This window comes from Protopterus annectens, chromosome 9.part0 (assembly GCF_019279795.1).
Source record: "Protopterus annectens isolate FY-2018-M chromosome 9.part0, PAN1.0, whole genome shotgun sequence".
Taxonomy (NCBI): Eukaryota; Metazoa; Chordata; order Ceratodontiformes; family Protopteridae; genus Protopterus; species Protopterus annectens.
The window spans coordinates 937400896-937418738 of NC_056743.1; the positions used below are offsets into that span (position 1 = coordinate 937400896).

The following is a 17843-nucleotide window of genomic DNA, read 5'->3' on the forward strand; positions in this document are numbered from 1 at the left end:
TAGATCATATCCTAGCAGGAGCAGGAGATTTTTCACTTGCTTACCTGGATGATACTGCCATCTATAGCCAATCCTGGCAAGAGCACCTTCAGCATGCCAGGGAGTTGCTGGGGAAACTACAGAGAGCAGGGTTGATAATTAAGCCCAGTAAGTGTCAGGTGGGTATGGGAGAGGTCTCCTACTTAGGGCATAGAGTGGGGAGTGGTAAGATCAGACAAAAACCTGCCAAAGTGGAAGCCATTCAGGCATGGCCTTCCCCTGTTACCAAAAAGCAGGGCATTCTTAGGGATAGCAGGGTACTACAGAAGGTTTGTCCCCAATTATAGTACCATAGCTGCTCCCCTCACAGACCTGACAAGGAAAAACAGGCCAGATAAGGTAGTGTGGACCCCATCATATGAGCAGGCATTCCAGATGCTTAAATGAGCTTTGGGAGGAACCCCTGTGTTAGCCAGTCCAGATTACAGTAACGAATTTGTTGTGCAGGTGGATGCTGCAAACCATGGTGTGGGAGCTGTACTCGGCCAGGTTTCCTCAGAAGGAGAAGAGCACCCAGTGGTATATCACAGCTGTAGGCTCCAACCCAGGGAGAAATGCTATGTAGCTGTACAAAAGGAATGTCTAGCCATAGTGTGGGCACTGCAGAAACGTCAACCTTATCTGTATGGAAGGAATTTCACTGTAGTTACAGACCACAATCCCATAACATGGCTAAATCAAGCCAGCAAGCAAAATGTCAAGTTACTAAGGTGGAGCCTAGGGTTGCAGGTATATGATATAATAGTGCAGCACTACAATGGGATTAGCAATGCCAACACAGATGGGCTCTCAAGACATGGAATGGGGTAAGGTATTCCCAGATAGGCTCATCCATCTCAAGCATCTTTTCTCAAGAGTCACTTGAAAAACTAGCTTGAGTCTTGGGGGAGGGGGGGGGTGATGAAAGGAGATACTGCCAGCCCAGCTGTCTGGAATTTTGTAAATAATTATGTCATTTGCGAATATCAACATGATTTATATAAGACGTTTGTGTTACAAATATATTAGAACTGTATATCATGTGTATATCAAACTGCTGGTACAGAAGTGTGTGTTGGAAAGGTTTTTGCAAAGTGCTTGAAATGTAGCCACAGTGTGCCCTACTGGAAGAGAACAGAAATGTATATGCACTATTATAACTGTTTAAATGTATATTTTAACAGTGGAAACTGGAATACAGGAGTTTAACTTCAGAAAAATAACTGAAATTAAATTACTTAATAGCTACGCCATAAAAGATGGAATCTTTCAGTTTCAATGCAGCAAGGAAATACAATGTCTAAAACTAGGAAACTTTCTGTATTTTCTTTAGTGTGAAATAATTACTAGTTTTGAAAGATAAAGGAAGACAATTGTTTTATGACTTCCAGCATCTGCCAGAGATCTGAGGTCTATGTATTTTCACAGGTAGATGATAAATACTGTCAGCTTCCAGCAGTGGGGTTTGTTTTATCTGGCATAGAGTCAGATGACAAGAAATTATGTCATTCTGCAAGTTATCCCAGCAGTAATATTTGAAATATTAATTTGAGAACTCTCTTAGAAAGACACTGCATTCTGTATTCTGTCTTGGCCCTGACAACAACAACTAGAAGATCCATTCACCACATTTGCCTTGCTCTTAAGTAAGTTAACTAGGGTATAGTAGTTCTCTTAGATTCAGTCGGGAATATAATGAAGCATAGTTTAGATGTTTTTCTTTATTTATCTGAGACTGTCCTGCAATGTTGTTTTAAATATTTCCTGTGGATTTGAACTCTGATGTCACTGTGAATATATACTGAGTAGTTTCTTGTTCTTTTATTATTTATTATTAAATATATTTAAACTTTCATTGTGACTGATCTTTGTTGAGATATTTAAGTTTTGAGAATACTTGCATATTTATTTGGTGACACTGTGGGCCACTCCTGTTAGCTTTGCTCTTGGTCAAACTACCATTTGTATTAATATTAATATTACACAGTAAGATTGGGCATCTTTTGTTAAGGGCCTTAAAGTAGCTGATAAGGAGTTGACTGTTGGCAGTGATAGCTAACTTATAGTCTGGGCAAAAGCAGGCATAGCTCATAAACCTGTGCCAGCCTTTCCCAGGTGTGTGTGTGTGTGTGTGTGTGTGTGTGTGTGTGTGTGTGTGTGTGTGTGTGTGTGTGTGTGTGTGTGTGTGTGTGTGTGTGTGTGTGTGTGTGTGCGCGCGCGCGTGTATAATTCAAATCTCAAAGAGTGTGTATGTGTGTGTCAGCTACTTGGGCAGGAACACGATACAATGCTTGGGCAGAGAGGGTGATGGATGTCTCGCCTTGGCCATTCAGCTGAGATCTCAACCCTATAGCTGTGTCAGTGGGTAGTCTTATTAGGGATCTGGAGAAAGAGGGAGAAACTAGCCCTGGACTGACTGTGGTCTCTGTGTGCTCTTAAGGGAAATTGTACTTGATGCAAAGAGCTGTATCTGGAAATACTGTGTGTGTACTTGTCATCCTCTCAGTGTACATCCCCCACTGTTGCCAGTGCTAAGGATTGAGGCTCCTTGATTACTGGTCCTGTGGTGGGGCAATCACACCTGGCATACAAGATATCCTGACATCTAGCTCTGCTGGATCTTTTGCACATCCACAAAATGAACAGCATCAGAACCACTAGATCCAAGGATTTAAATTTTGCTTGTGACATAAATAAGAGATGTTGGCAAGACAGATATGTGTCTAGGAGGATTCCCATGCTCTTGTACAGGCTTCCCATCCATATGAAGCAGTGTCCATTTCTGATCCTGTTTAAGTATAACCTTGACCAATGGATGTTCTTTACTAAATCTCAACAAGACTGTCACATGTATCATGCAAAAAATAAGGAAAAAAGGAAGAGCTGGGTGCACTCAACCCAGGACAAAAAAGTGCCCAGCCCTGGCAAAGGCGCTAGGGCTGGTAGAGCGACTAGAGCAAAATCTTCCAAGAATGAAAGAGATCTTGCTGTAGTGTTAGGTCCTGATCCAAGAGATAATCTAAGAGGCCCCACTGTGGCAATAAAAAAAATTATCAGTGCAGTTTGTCTGTTGCTTCATTATTTTTAAAAATGCAAACAAGTATATTGCTGTGTGTATTGGATACAAAGTAGTATAGGAAATATCAAAATATGTTTTCCTTTCTACCTGTGATCCCATAAAAGTTTGAATATTGCCATTCACTAAGCAACCTGGTGTATATGGCATGTTGTTATTCTCAGCACTGCAAGTAACTGTTAATTCTCCCATGTTGGATATATTATCAGAATAGATCTGTGAAAAGACCGATAACAAAACCAGATTTTTCCCCATTACCTATATTCTATTGTAGACTTTGGATTCTATAATGATACTGTATTTATCTGTTCATCTGTTTCTGTGGACTGCAATGGGAAAGCTAAAGTACTGGAATTTCAATGCAACTCTTCAGGACTTGCTGATTAATTTTATGGGAGTCTGCAACATTTTGCACATACAGCTTGACTGTATTTGTGAATATCAACATGATTTGTGATCAGCATGATTCATGAACCTTGTTACAAGATGTCAAGATATGCTACTACCTTTGGTGTAATTTTTGCTCTACAGAAGTGAACTTTATTTGGCCTCAGAGATTAAACTGAATTATAGTAAAGAGTTATTATGACTATATCCATCTTTCAGCTATAAGCGTGTTTATGGTAAAAAATGTTAATGCATTATACTGTATTTAAAGGTGGCATTGGCAGAATTTCATGTAAAGACTATTTATTAAATTTAACATTGCCTGGTTACTTGAATTAAAATCAATTTTTGGCTTAAAAAGGAATATAATGAGCAGAAGAAATTTCTGATCTTCCATCCTAAGTTAAGGGCAGATCTAAGTTATGCAACTTCACAGTGGCACACCACCTTCAAAAATAATACTAACTCTGAAACAGCTCTGCAAACAAGTCTAGCCTAAACAAAGTGCAGAAATCTCTTACCTAATTGAACATATCTGTCAGATCTTGCTATGAGACTTAACTAGCATTAAAAATTGAAGGCAAGTAAGATATTCTTATGTCAGAAAACTAAAGGGACTAAACTGCAAAAGCAGTAGAGTTTCGATAAATAATGTTGCAAATAATATTGTGAGGTAATTGCAGGCATACTGGCAGACAGATTATATGCCACTGTCATAAAACCTAGGGATATACATACAACATTTCTGACCAGCAAAGATGAGCTCCTAAACATTATTTATTTTTTATTTGCCTGATAGGTGTGTAAACTGATCCTTCTTGAATCTTTTTGAGCTGTGATCCTGGCCACATGGGTAAAGGTAAATAAATGCAGATATATAGACAATTTAATGTAGCCAGTCAACCATAATGTTTTGAGGAGGTGGGAAAACTGCAGTAGTAGGACTTACACAATAAGGGGAGGAGAACATTTAATTCTTCATATAGCCAATAAGTAAAGATCAGAATTGAACCTCAGATACTGGAGCTGTTAGGTAGAATCCTTACCACTAAACCATCATGCTATGTATGTGAGGGATAACATGACCAATCTTAACTATGACAGCAAAAAAGAGAATAAAGTACACGTGGTCGTTGAGGCTAGAAAATCTCGTAATTTCTTGTACGGTATCAGTAATAATCTATTCAAGCCACTAGAAAGCCTTGTAGACAAATTTACTATATCTTTTTATGTTCCAGAAATTTGGTGCCTGACTATAACTGTCCCTATAAATAAGGAGTACCATCTCAGTTTTTCACTGTTAGAGATTATTTCACTTTGCCTGCATCACATTTATAATATGGTTAATAATAAGACCTATCTTAAAATACACTTGCAGCCTTTCACTTCTAGATTTAGAACAGTAGAGATCTATTGAAAGATGATTATCCTTTCTTTATTCAGCATCATCTTTTGGGGTGTAACAGCTATAAGTGATGATAATCAGGATACATGTGCAGTATAGCTGGACACCACTTAGTCATTTGACGCATTTCTCCATAAAGGTACTATAGATAAAAATCTGTCATCTAAACATTTATAGTTATATAAAAAGAAAAATCCCAAAAAGCAAGCAGATAAAGTCCTACCAACAATCAGAATGAAAAATCCCAACCTGGAAGGTAAACACTGGCAGCAAATTGTATAAAAGCTCTTTTATTACAGAATAAAACCAGAAGTAAACAATTTCGCCGTCAAACAAACCGCTGCATCAGACATAGTTACAATAAAAAGCACAGCATCCTTATATACAACTTTACCAACAGCCAATTAATCAATAAAATTCCCTCAAAAAATACAATAATACAATTAATAATCCAATTGCCAAAGAGCAAGTTAATTAAAGCAGCAGCTACTAACATTCAACATAGGAATGCAAATAAATATGAAAAAAATATATAGTTATACATTACTTAACTTTCTCATTTAAGTTTCTTCATCCTTAGAGCTGATTTCATGGGAACAGAATCATTAAGCCCCATATATCTATGTGCCCCAAGCCTCAGGATACACTCTAATTCAATGTTTTCAGTGTTGTAACTAATGGGTCCTAGTCTACCATTGTCATGTATAACAGATAAAACTTGAAATAAAAAAGTGTGTTCCCTTCCAAATTCAAGAGTGTGCTTTGCAAGTGCACTACACAATTCAGCTCTCCTTGTACAATAGTCATGGTCCCGAATCCTGTCTCTTAGTCTTGCCAATGTAAAAACACAGTGTGCAACATTAACCAAATTAACCATTTTACAATTAGCTGCTGGACGTAGCTTCCAAAGTTTCCCATTGACAGGATGCTTAAAAAATCTAGATTAGTCCACTTGTGAACAATATGGACAAAATCTAGTGGTCTCTGGCTGACTAAATGTGCAGATGATTGTAAATTAGGAGCTGTCATTGAATCCCACACTGGCACAAATGTTCTCCAGGAGGGGCTGACACAGACAAACAACTTGTATCAGAGCCATGGACTAAAACTAAATGCCAAGATATGCATAATACTATCCATCAGAAGTCATCCACCCCTGGTAACTATCATATTGACAACACACCCCTTAGAGTTGTCCCAGTAGTCAGGGACTTGGGGACACACACAGATAGTAATCTGGCCTTTGACCATGACATGTCTACAGTTGTGAGGAAATCATTCTATGTTGCGCAACTTATAAACAAAAGTATGATACCTAAGTCAAAGGTAGTTATTGTTCTGCTGTATTTGGCATTCATCAGACCTATCATTGAGTACAATGCCCCCTTTGGTATGTACCTAATTAAGCATATCCAACAACTGGAACGTCCACAGAGGTTCCTCACTAAAAGAATACAGGGTTTAAGTAAAATGTCCTATGAAGACTGACTCAAGGCTCCATCCCTGTATTTTGTTTCCTACAGGCTTTGAGAGGAGATGTATGCCTGATATACAGGGCATTGTCAGACCCAACTCTGATGGACCTCCTGCATATCTGCAAAACAAACAGCACCAGAATTACCCACTCTAAAGACTTAAACATTGCTTGTGATATAAAGAGGACCTGCTGAAGAGACAGGTATGTATCCCAGAGATTACTCCATCTCTGGAACAGGCTTCCCATCCATTTGAAGCAGAATTCCTCCCTAACTCAATTCAAGTGCAACCTGGACAACTGGATGGGAAACAGGAAATTCATCCTTGGTTTGGCACCTATGTCTCTAATAGATACAGACAACCTCTAAATGGTTCATCTCTCAGGCCCTAGCTTGTAAATGTTTTATCAACCAAGCCCTTGCTTACACTTATCAAAGGTATCGGAACCTGTCAGAGATTTGGGATGCATGATTAGGCTTACCAACTGGTCTGAAATGCCTAAACCATAACAAATCTGATGACTGAGGGCACATCCAGCAGATAATGTGAAGTAATTTTCTCTGATGTTCTTTGTGTTTCACTGTTGCAGTCATCACATTTGGGTTATCCTGCCAGAGGTAGCCCTCAGTCAGCCCGAATACCAGAGGCTTAGTATTTCTGCATTGGTTGCTGTCGCTCCAGGATTACGTCAGGTCGTCAGTGATATAAAATCAGGCAGCCGCCACCATTACATCAGTTTTTCTTGCCGAGGAGCCCAAAGCAGAAGCACTTTGCATGATTGCTGGTCGCCCAATAGCTGAGTTTTCATTTCCGAATTGAAGTTGAAGTCTTCTAAAGCTAAGTACCCCATTGGGGATCCTTTTTTCTTGCTCTAACCGATGTCAGAAAAAGTTAACAATTGTCTCACCTGTGGAAAGCAAATACCACACCGAGACTTCCATTCTTACTGCATCACCTGTTTAGGCCCAGACCACGATGTCCCCCGCTGTTGCTTTTGTGCTTTGTTCAACACCAGAACTATATTTCGTCGGGCCCTTATTGTAGATAGATATTTTCGCTCTCAGTCCTCGAATTCTGATATGGCTTCGGTAAGCCATCCGACTACTCATCTTCCAAAAAAATGTAAGGATAAAGACAGAGACAAACCGCACAGGTCCAAAACTGCCGACAACGCTTCCACTAAGCTAGTTGTCAGTATTCCAGTTCTCAGTGAGGCACTTTTGCAGCCCCTGATGCCTGTTTCTGTGGATTTGCAGGCCGCTGCCGAGACCCTTTTGAGTCCGGTATGCACAAGGCTCTTCCTCGACTAAGGATCCTGTGGATGTCTCTACCTTGGATGGGTCTGGAGCTGCTGAGCAGGCATTGGCTTCTGAGGAAGTACTTCGCACTACCGAAACTTGACACAGACCGACAAATTCTTTTGCGTCTTCAGTTCTTTCTAAACCTACTGAGTTTCTAAGGCCTGAGGTATGAACCACAGCCAAAAAAACAATGACCCAAGCTCAGGCACCTGCTTTCATGCCTCAGTTTTAAGTGCTTAAAATGGCAGAAGACCTTATTATGCTTATTAGGGGATGCCAGGCTACCCCTTCCAAAAGAAAAAGAGACTTGTCCCCAGTAGTTTTATCTGAACAAGAGTCCGATGACTCTGATGCATCTGAATATGAAGATATGCAACCTCTCTTTGCTTATGAGGATTCTGATGCAGAGGAATCCATTCCTTCAGCCTCTCCACCAAAGGATTTTTCATTTCAGGAAACCCTTCATACTTTAAGGGAGCATTTCCAATGGGAATGTCAGGAAAAAAAGAGACTCAGGGAATTCTTAGATCTACCACAGCACAGACCTTTGGCCATTCCTCCTGTCCTAGATGTTGTGGATGATGATTTTATGGAATCCAGTTTGACTCCTGACATCCTTCCTCCTGCTCCCAGGAAACCTGACAGGTATTACAGAGTCCCTGACTCTCACAAATTTCTTTTCAAAAATCCTACTGCTGACTCCGAGGTCATCTCTCAAGGACCTAAAGGAATTAAAGCAACTTCAGCTAAGAATCTCACCCCCTCAGATAGGGATTCCCGAGCTTTAGACAGATGGGGTAAAAAAGTATACACCTCTGCTACTCTTGCTGTTAGAGCATTAAATTGTCAGTTTCACATGCTGAAATGTCAGCAGCATACCATGGAACTCTTCAAACAAAAAATATCTTCCTTTCCTGTTTGTGCAGAAAATAAAGAATTAAAAGAGTTAATGCATTCTGCAAGTCAAGTAACTAAGCACACCTTGCAGTGTGGTTTTGACACCCTAGAAGCATCTTGCAGGACAGCAGTCACTGGTTCTGTCCTCAGAAGGCATGCTTGGCTTAAGGAACAGACCTTGCCAGACCATGTCAAATCCAAATTATTGGACGCACCCTTGAACAAAGACAACTTATTTGGCACCAAGGCAGAAGAGGTCTTAAAGATGGAAGAAAGAGCTAAATCTATGCAGACAGTTAAAGACTTCTTACAGATCCAGCCTCCGAGGTTTAGTAGGCATTGCCCGTCCAAGCACTAGTCCTTTCCTGCCCCTTCCAGGCCAGCTCAGCCTAGACCCAGGGGAAGCAGACCCCCCCCCCCCCCAGGCAGCAGCACCAGGGAATGCAGAGATCTAAGCAATGGAGTTCCTCCTCTTCAAAAACAGGGAGTGCAAAGCCACCCCCTTATGGTAAAAACTCACAATGATTTTACACTCCCCCCTCCCTTACCTCTGCCCACCTGCTTGTGCCCCTAGGAAGCAGCACGCAAGCAACTGGGCCACTATTACCAACGACTGATGGGTCTTCAACATAGTGTCCCAGGGATACAAATTTTATTTCCACACTCTGCCAACCCCAAAAGAATTCCTAGATCTTCCCCCAAACCAGTGGGCAGAGGCCAAAAAGCAAGTCCTTTCTCTGCTCTCCATGAGGGCAATACAGCATGTTCCTGCAGAACAAATAGGCCAAGGTTTCTACTCCAGACTCTTCCTTGTACCCAGAAAAGAGGGCACATGGTGCCCCATCCTTGATCTATCCATTCTAAACACCTTTCTGGTGATACCAAAATTCAAAATGCTCACACTCCTTCTACCAATGCTTCTACCAATGCTTTCCAAGGATGCTTGGTTAGCCACCCTAGACCTAATAGAGGCCTACCTACACATCCCAATCAGGGAATTATGCAGGAAATATCTACATTTCAGGGCAGGATCTATGTACTTTCAGTTCTCTGCGCTTCCCTTTGGCTTATCCACTGCTCCCAGAGTTTTCACAAAATGCCTGGCTCCCGCCATTGCTTTTTGCAGACAAAGAAATATTCAAATTTCATGTCTAAATAACTAAATGTGTCTGTAATTTTTCTTTGTGGAGCTTTTCTCCCCGGGCCTCTGCTGAAAAAGGGCCTTTTTGGCTCAGTCAGACACCCCCGGTTAACAAATGTAAAATAAAATAAATAAATAATAAATAAATAAATTTACCCATACTTAGGCAACTGCCTGATTCAGGCAGACAGCCAGGAAAAGCTGTTGCAGCACCTGACTTTTGTAAAGGACCTACTGACCTCCCTGGGGTACACTGTCAATAAAAAGAAATCAAAACTAGTCCCCACACAAAAAATTGTATTCCTGGGAGCAAGCCTGGACACAGCATCCCAAATGGCATTCCTTACTCCAGAAAGGCAAGCCTACCTGACAGACTACTTCTCTCAACTAGCCACCAGAACCCAGTTATCCGCAAGGAAAATCCTGCAAGCTCTAGAGTTCATGACCTCCTGCATCCTACTCATTCCATATGCCAGACTGCATATAAGGAAACTACAATAGTACCTAAAAAGCCTTTGGTGTCAGCACTCTCAAGACCTGGAAACTCTCATACCAATGACACCTTCTCTAAGGGAAGATTTTTTTGGTGGGCAGCAGCTTGCAACCATAACAAGGGCCTTCCCTTCTTACAACCCTACGCCACCCAGACCCTCACCACAGATGCATCAGACTATGCCTCGGGTGCACACCTGGACGGCAGGTGCATTCAGGGCCACTGGAGCCCAAATCAAATACATGTGCACATCAACCAAAAAGAGATCTAGCTGTTCAGCATGCCCTGATAGCCTTCAGACCCCTACTCTCCCCGGGGCCTCTACTGATCAAAACAGACAACACCAAAGTGATGTGGTATATCAACAAGCAGGGAGAGACTCACTCTTATCCTCTCTGCAGGCTCGCCATGACCCTTTGGCACACGGCCTCAGCCATGCAGCTACACCTGCTAGCACAATTCCTGCCAGGCTCTCTAAACTCTCTGGTAGACAACTTAAGCAGAAACCTGCTAGACCCACATGAGTAGCAGCTAGTCCACAGAACCTTCACCCTTGTAATCCAGAAATGGGGCACCTCGAAGGTCGACCTCTTTGCCTCCCACTTCAATCATCAGTTCAGAAAATTCTGCACAAAGGAACTTCACAGCAAGGCCTGGAATGTGGATGCTCTATCCTTCCAGTGGGTAAACCTCTCGGTCTATGCATTTCACCCTCTACCACTCATATCAAGGGTACTGCTCAAAATAAGGGGGAAAAACCGAGGGCAATCCTGATTGTACCAGGCTGGCCACACCAGCACTGGTACCCCCTGCTGCGCAGCTTGTCACCCCTGCCACCTTGGCACCTACCTCAGATCCCAACACTCCTGACCCAGGAGAATGGAGGATTCATGCATCCCCAATTGCAGACCCTCAACTTGGCAGCCTAGCTTATTCCTTGACCACTCCTTAAGCTGCCAGACTAAGAAAACAAGTCCTAGATATTATACATGAGGCCAGATGCCCCAGCACTAGAAAACCCTCTGCTGACACGTGGAAAAGGTTTTGCACCTGGATCCAGGCTAAGGGAGCCAGAACGGCACAGCCCTCCCTACCTCTCATCCTGGCTTACCTGGCAGGCCTTCTACACAGGGGTCTATCCTTCTCTTCTATTAAAATTCATGCCTCTGCCATCTCTGCTCATTAGAGCACAGAGCCACCTCTCTTCTCACACCCCTTCATCAAACAGGTCCTAAGAGGGCTAACAACTTAAGGCCACCCAAAATAGCTCCTACCCCAGCTTGGGACCTTAACTTTGTGTTGAAAAAGCTCACCCTACCCCCCTTTGAACCTGCAGCTTCAGCAGAGTTAAAATTTCTCTCTTGGAAGACAGCCTTGCTTCTGGCCATCAGTTCAGCTAGAAGAGTATCAGAGCTACAAGCAGTTATGGCTGTAGAGCCATTCATCATTTTCCATGCTGACAAAGTCTCACTCAGGACTAACCCATCTTTCATGCCTAAAGTGGTGTCCAGTGTGGCTCTCAACCAATCCATACATTTGCCCACCTTTTTCCCTAACCCACAAAACAAGGAGGAAAGGATTCTGCACTCTCTAGATGTGCACAGACAGCTCAGATTCTATCTGGACAGGACTAAATCCTTTAGAAAAACTGATCAATTCCTAGTCAGCTTTGCAGTAGGGGCAAAGGGCAAGATTATATCCAAACAAACAATCTCCAAATGGATAGCACACTGCACCCATTTCTGCTACAAACAGCACAGGAAACCGCCCCCAAAGGGGGTCAGGACACATTCCACCAAGGCAGTCTCCACCTCTGCAGCTTTTCTCAGAGGGGTCCCCACCAGGGACATCCTGGAGGCTACAACATGGACATCTGCTCATAACTTCACCAAGCATTACCACTTGCCTATCTTCTCCAAATCCAGGGCAGGCTTTGCCACCACACTCTTGCAGGGCATCCTAGCCAGACCACAGTCTTCTTAACTGCCTCCACTCTTTTCTTCAGCTTTGGGAATCAAACCAAATGTGATGACTGCAACAGTGAAACATGAAGAACATAGTACAGTTGTTTACACTTACCATAAAAGTAGATGTTTGAGTGTATTCACTGTTGTAGTTCTGGTTTCCCTCCCACCATCCCCCTTGTCTGTCTCTCTCTCTCTCTCTCTCTCACTCTTCCTCTGTCCTTACAGGGAATTTTTGGTATTTACTTTCTACTGGTGGTGTTCTTCCACCATAACCTAGTTCCCTATTTTGGGGACTCCTGACATTTAGGGCAAGAAAAACTGATGTAATGGCATCGGCTGCCTGATTTTATACCACTGATGACCTAATGTCAGTCCCGGAGCGACAGCAACTGACACAGAAATACTAAGCCTCTGGTATTTGGGCTGACTGAAGGCTACCCCTTGCAGGATAACCCAAATGTGATGACTACAGCAGTGAATACACTCGAACATCTACATTTATGGTAAGTGTACACAACTGTACTTTCTTCATGGAAATTGTCAATAATGTAATAGAATGATGTGTGCTGTAACCTAAAAACAAGCCATCTAATACAGTTTGAGAATGTGAAGAAGTCATTAATGAAGAGAACAGACAGGCTAGAAAACATGAGCTCATTGGATAAACTTCAGCTATTGTTATTCTCTGTATCCTACAGACCTCTGAGAAGGTACATGTACTTAACATAGATGGTCATGTCCAAACAAATCATATTTGAAGAAGTATGTTTAGAAACTATGAATGTCAGAGTTAAATTAAGATCTTATAGCCTGCTTGAAATAAACATAAATAGCAGAACAATGGGACAGTTATATTATTTAACAACTTCTAAAGCTTTGAAATAAATTAACACATGAAATAAAAGCATGAGGAATTAGAAGTATAAACATGAGATAGCACGAGACACTTTTTAATGGTATCTGTGTTTTTGAATGCATATAAGCTTTTGTTGCTGCTCTGTATGAGTTAGTATAGTTATTGATTTACAATAATGCCATTCCCCATACTGCGTCTATGGAGTTATGAATTGTGTAGCTATGATTCATGAAGTTGTATGAAACAACAAGGTTATGATAGTGCACACCCAGACTCACTTAAAAAGGGAAAAGAAACAAGCTCAATGAAGGAATGGAGGAGCAGTCTGATAAACTAACAGCAGAAATGCAAGTTTCTCATGCTTACAGTCATAAGTAAGTATGTGGTGAATATAAATCACTGGTTCAGAAGAACTTGCTCAAAAGAAAATAAATATGTTGATTAAGTTTTGTCTGAATAAAATGAAGATAACCTTGTTTGGACTTAAAAAATGGGATGTTATCACCTCTGTGCCATGTCCAACGCTGGGTCAAACAGTTCTCCTCGACTTACTTCAATCTGGGCTAACAAGGATCTTAAGGGCATCCAGAGGACGATGCTGTCCTTTGTCTGCTGTTTTTTTTTTTTTTTTTGAGGCCCACCTCTAGTTTCCCCTCCCTCTTGCTCCTGATTACATATGACTGAAAAAGTTATTAGTGAAAGGAAAAGACAGGCTGGAAAACATGAACTCCTTTGTGTCACATTGACAGCCATGCAGTGGGAGTGTCAATGCCTCTATCTCTCTCTGCCTCTACAGAAGCTCAGCCATTGTCCCCTCTTAGACTCCACCCTCCCCTGTACAAACCCCAGCCTCCACTAGAGACTTTGAGTAACAGTCACATGTTCCCCTCAGTTACTAGGGTGTGTACTCCTTTATCCATCCATGTTGCTCTGTAACCCTCACCTGTACAAATCCCAGCCTCCACTAGAGACTTTAAGAGTAACAGTCACATGCCCACCTCACTCACTAGAATCCATTATCCATCTGTGCTGCTCTGTAAGACTCCTGAGCTGCTGATCGAATCCAGGTGGCCTGGGCCATAGTCAGTGTTTTATCCATCCATTCCACCACTGGAACCAAAGTCTTAGAAACGACTTATGCAGCTAGTGCAAACAGATGATAAAGTAGTTACCCAACTGGCAAACAAAAGTAAAAATATGTGGGGAATTACATTTAAATGAAATGCCCATTATTTTTTAGGGGGGGGGGGTCCTAGATTCACTCATGTCTTTACCAAACTTTTTTTTTTTTAAACAGAAGAGATTTTTATCTGGAGTCCTTAAAATTGCAGAACAGTATGATATTAGATTACTTTTCAGAGAGCTGTAGTCATGTGCTAGATTATTTTGATGGCTGACTTTTAAGCTACTGGCATTACAGTAGAGAGACAAAATAAGTTGTACACTTACAAGTCTATGATAAAAGAAAATGTCATAAAAATATCAAGACTGTTATGGTTATGGTGCAGTTGTTAAGGTCAGTTCATATGGTGATACCCTATTACTAAACCAAATAAAAATATAAATAATTATTTGCTTTATTTAGGGTGAAATGCAGGAGATGGGTGAGATGTGATACAATTCACTGAAGAAATATTGGCAAAGTGAGATGACAGTTCTCACTATACAGGGGATGTCAAACACAAATCCAGCTAACCAAAGTTTTTACTGCATTTTATTGCTATTAACTAATCTGCACGGTTAACTGATTTGTTTGCAGTTAAAAGCATTCAGTAGAGTCTCTTTGCTCCTTTATCTGTTTAAAAACTTTCATTTTGTGGCTCACTGCTGTCATAAAGATTTCTGTAATGTTTACTGTCTAAAGAGTGTAGGCTAATAGCTTTAGTATTGTCCTAGTTCAGGTTTGCTGGTTCTGGGCCTGTTTGTCTTTACAGTGATTGTTCAAAGCACATGAACAGGCCATCTTGAATTAGCAGAAGCCATTCTTTACCTTTCTGGCTGGATTGTGTTAATTGGCTGCTGGCTATTGGGGGCTGGTTCTTTTGTGCTTTTTTAAAAAAAAAGTTGTCTAAGGTTGTATCTTCTGGTTTTTAAGCCCTAACTTTGGGAGGATTTCTGTCTATACACACTGAGCAGAGTGGAGGAGGGGCGTTAACTACAACTTTGATCTGAGATATATAAGTATCCTGTTTTTTGGCTTATTTATACTGATTATTGTTTCTAGCAATTTATATATAGCACTTTTTATTGCCAGCTGCATGGTTTTTACTGCATTTTATTGCTATTAACTAATCTGCATGGGTAACTGATTTGTTTGCAGTTAAAAGCATTCTGTAGAGTCTCTTTGCTCCTTTCTGTTTAAAAACTTTCATTTTGTGGCTCATTGCTGTCATAAAGATTTCTGTAGTGTTTACTGTCTAAAGAGTGTAGGCTAGTAGCTTTAGTATTGGTCCTCAACCTTCCTCCCTGTTGGTGTCTTGTTGTTATACTTGGTGGCTTTGCAGTTGCCCGCCCCTACTGTAAATTTGATCTGGGACACTCCTCCCAGTCTAGTGTCATTAGCTTATTCTACCTAATACAGAGAGAACATCTGAGAAGGCCTTCTGTTCCTCCTTTCTCCCTGTCTTAAAAAAAAATTGCCTGAATCTCCTAGTGTTCTGACTGTGCTTCTCAAACATTTTGGAAATATAGAGTATATTTTAGAGCATTTATTATAACTGTATTTGCCTTAATATTGCTACAACTCAAGTGCTCTAGGTTGAAGTGCATCTGAATTGTTTGTGTATTTTAGCTGTTTTTTCTGTATATATAGACTTCTCTGTATATGTAGACTAGCTACTTATTTTGCTGTATTACTGCCTCCTAAATCATTTTTCAGTTGTGCACTTGCCTTGCTTCATTTAAAAAGTTTTAAATTGCTAATTGTGTAGAGTTTTAATTGCATTTACTGTTTAGGACTACAAACTCAAGTGTGTTAGCCTTTTCTGTGTTTATTTACTGTATTATTGCATTGTTTAGCCTGTTTTAACAAAAAAAAAAATACTATCTTGTTTGCTCGTTTCCCACCTTTCCCAGCCAGTCCAGATCCCAGGCTTTGCTTGTCTTAGGACTTTATTTTCTGTGTTCAGAGCTATCCAGACCTTGCTGAGGTAGAGGGAAGTCCTACTGCTTACCAGTGGGAGTGGTGAGCATTGTACTGCCTATCTAACACTAGAGGAGTGGTTTCCAGCTCTGAAATTGTAATTTTATTAGCCTTTTTGGGCTGATTTCTATCCCTTTCAACTTTCTGACATAAAACGTGTGTTTGCACATTTCTCGCATCATGCAGCCCCGCGAGTCTACAGTTAAATTATTCCAGGTACCAGAAAGTCTGCTCTTCAAGTTTTCCCTTAGAACTAGCTGGTTTCTCAGTAGTAGCACTAAAATCTGAACCCCTGTGACTAGCACTTGCTCTAGAACCTGCTGGAAAGCACTAGGAAGCCTGAAACTAATACAAGCACTCAACTCTCCTTGTCAATAAGGAGAAATTTATCGTAGGCACTAAACAGCCTATAATTGCAAAGTACCTTGCAAAGGTAAGGAAAAACAGCTCTTATACTTTACAAAAAAAGTACCTAAACAGGCATGTCCAAGGGTCAGCTTCTGGTGATCTCTCTTGTCCACCTGGTGAATCTGGGCATACTGGGGCAATGTGGTAACTGCCTTATGTACACAGACAACCCTCTCCTCCTACCACCCACCACTACAACCTGCAAGAGATGCACTTACATAGCCAAACTGGAAGCAAAGCTCTCTCCGGCCAGGATTGTGCTAGATAGTCAAGAGGAGAAGGTTAACACCTGCACTACACCTCAAGCAACACATAGCCCTTGAAAACCCACACCATCAACACCCACACATTGCAACACTAAACCCACATATGCGGAGGCCCTTAACATTAACCTGCCCAAGCAACAAGGACATCCAAAGCTGAAACGCAAACAAACACCTGTCACAACCAAAGTGACACATAGCTCACAACACCAGTGTGCCATCCAACAACAGCTTTTAAGGAAAGACAATGTACCCAACACTTTAGTCATAGGTGACTCTATAGTTAGTCACACTGATGTCCCACTCACCAGGCTGAACAAGGAGAAAATTACAGTCAGCTGCCTGTCAGGTGCCAGGATCCACCACATAATGCATGCACTCATGTCACTCCATAACAAGTACAAATACGACTCTGTCATTGTCCATGCTGGAGTGAATGACTTGAGATGTACCTCCCTGGACTACATGAAAAGAGACATGGAAGAGCTCTCGGATCATGCAGCCCAGGCAGATGTGACCCTAGCTCTGAGTAGCATCCTGCCTTCACCCAGAATGATACCACAGTATAAGGACAAAATGATTGACTTCAACAATTGGCTAAACTTCTGGTGTCATTCAAAGGGGATCCAGTATCTGTCTGCCTGGGAAGACATGATCAACAAACCACAATGCTTTGCCAGAGATGGTCTGCACCTGTCACCCCTGGGATTCAGGTTACTGGCTAAAGCTCTTGCCACCCCTATAGTGCCTTTTTTTAGGCAAGATTCAAAAGACAAAACCACCACCATAACGGATACAAGCATGCAAAATCTGAAGGTAATGCTACTCAATGCTAGAAGTGTAAACCTCAAAATGCACTCCTAAAAATGGAGAACATCGCTATCTGTGGAGGAACTAAGAACCTGGTTCAAGGCTCCAGAGAGCACTCCTGCAATACCAGGCTACAACTCTTACCACACTTTTTGGCCACAAAACCAAGACCGAAACACTAAAGGTGGAGGAGTGTCCATATT

The 17843-nt window shown here is 41.5% G+C and overlaps 1 protein-coding gene across 1 annotated transcript in view; it reads left to right on the forward strand.

The window, feature by feature from the left end:
* Positions 1 to 17843, forward strand: part of KCNH3 (potassium voltage-gated channel subfamily H member 3) — an 873803-nt gene that overhangs the window by 243789 nt on the left and 612171 nt on the right. The gene's annotated exons all lie outside the window — the stretch shown is intronic.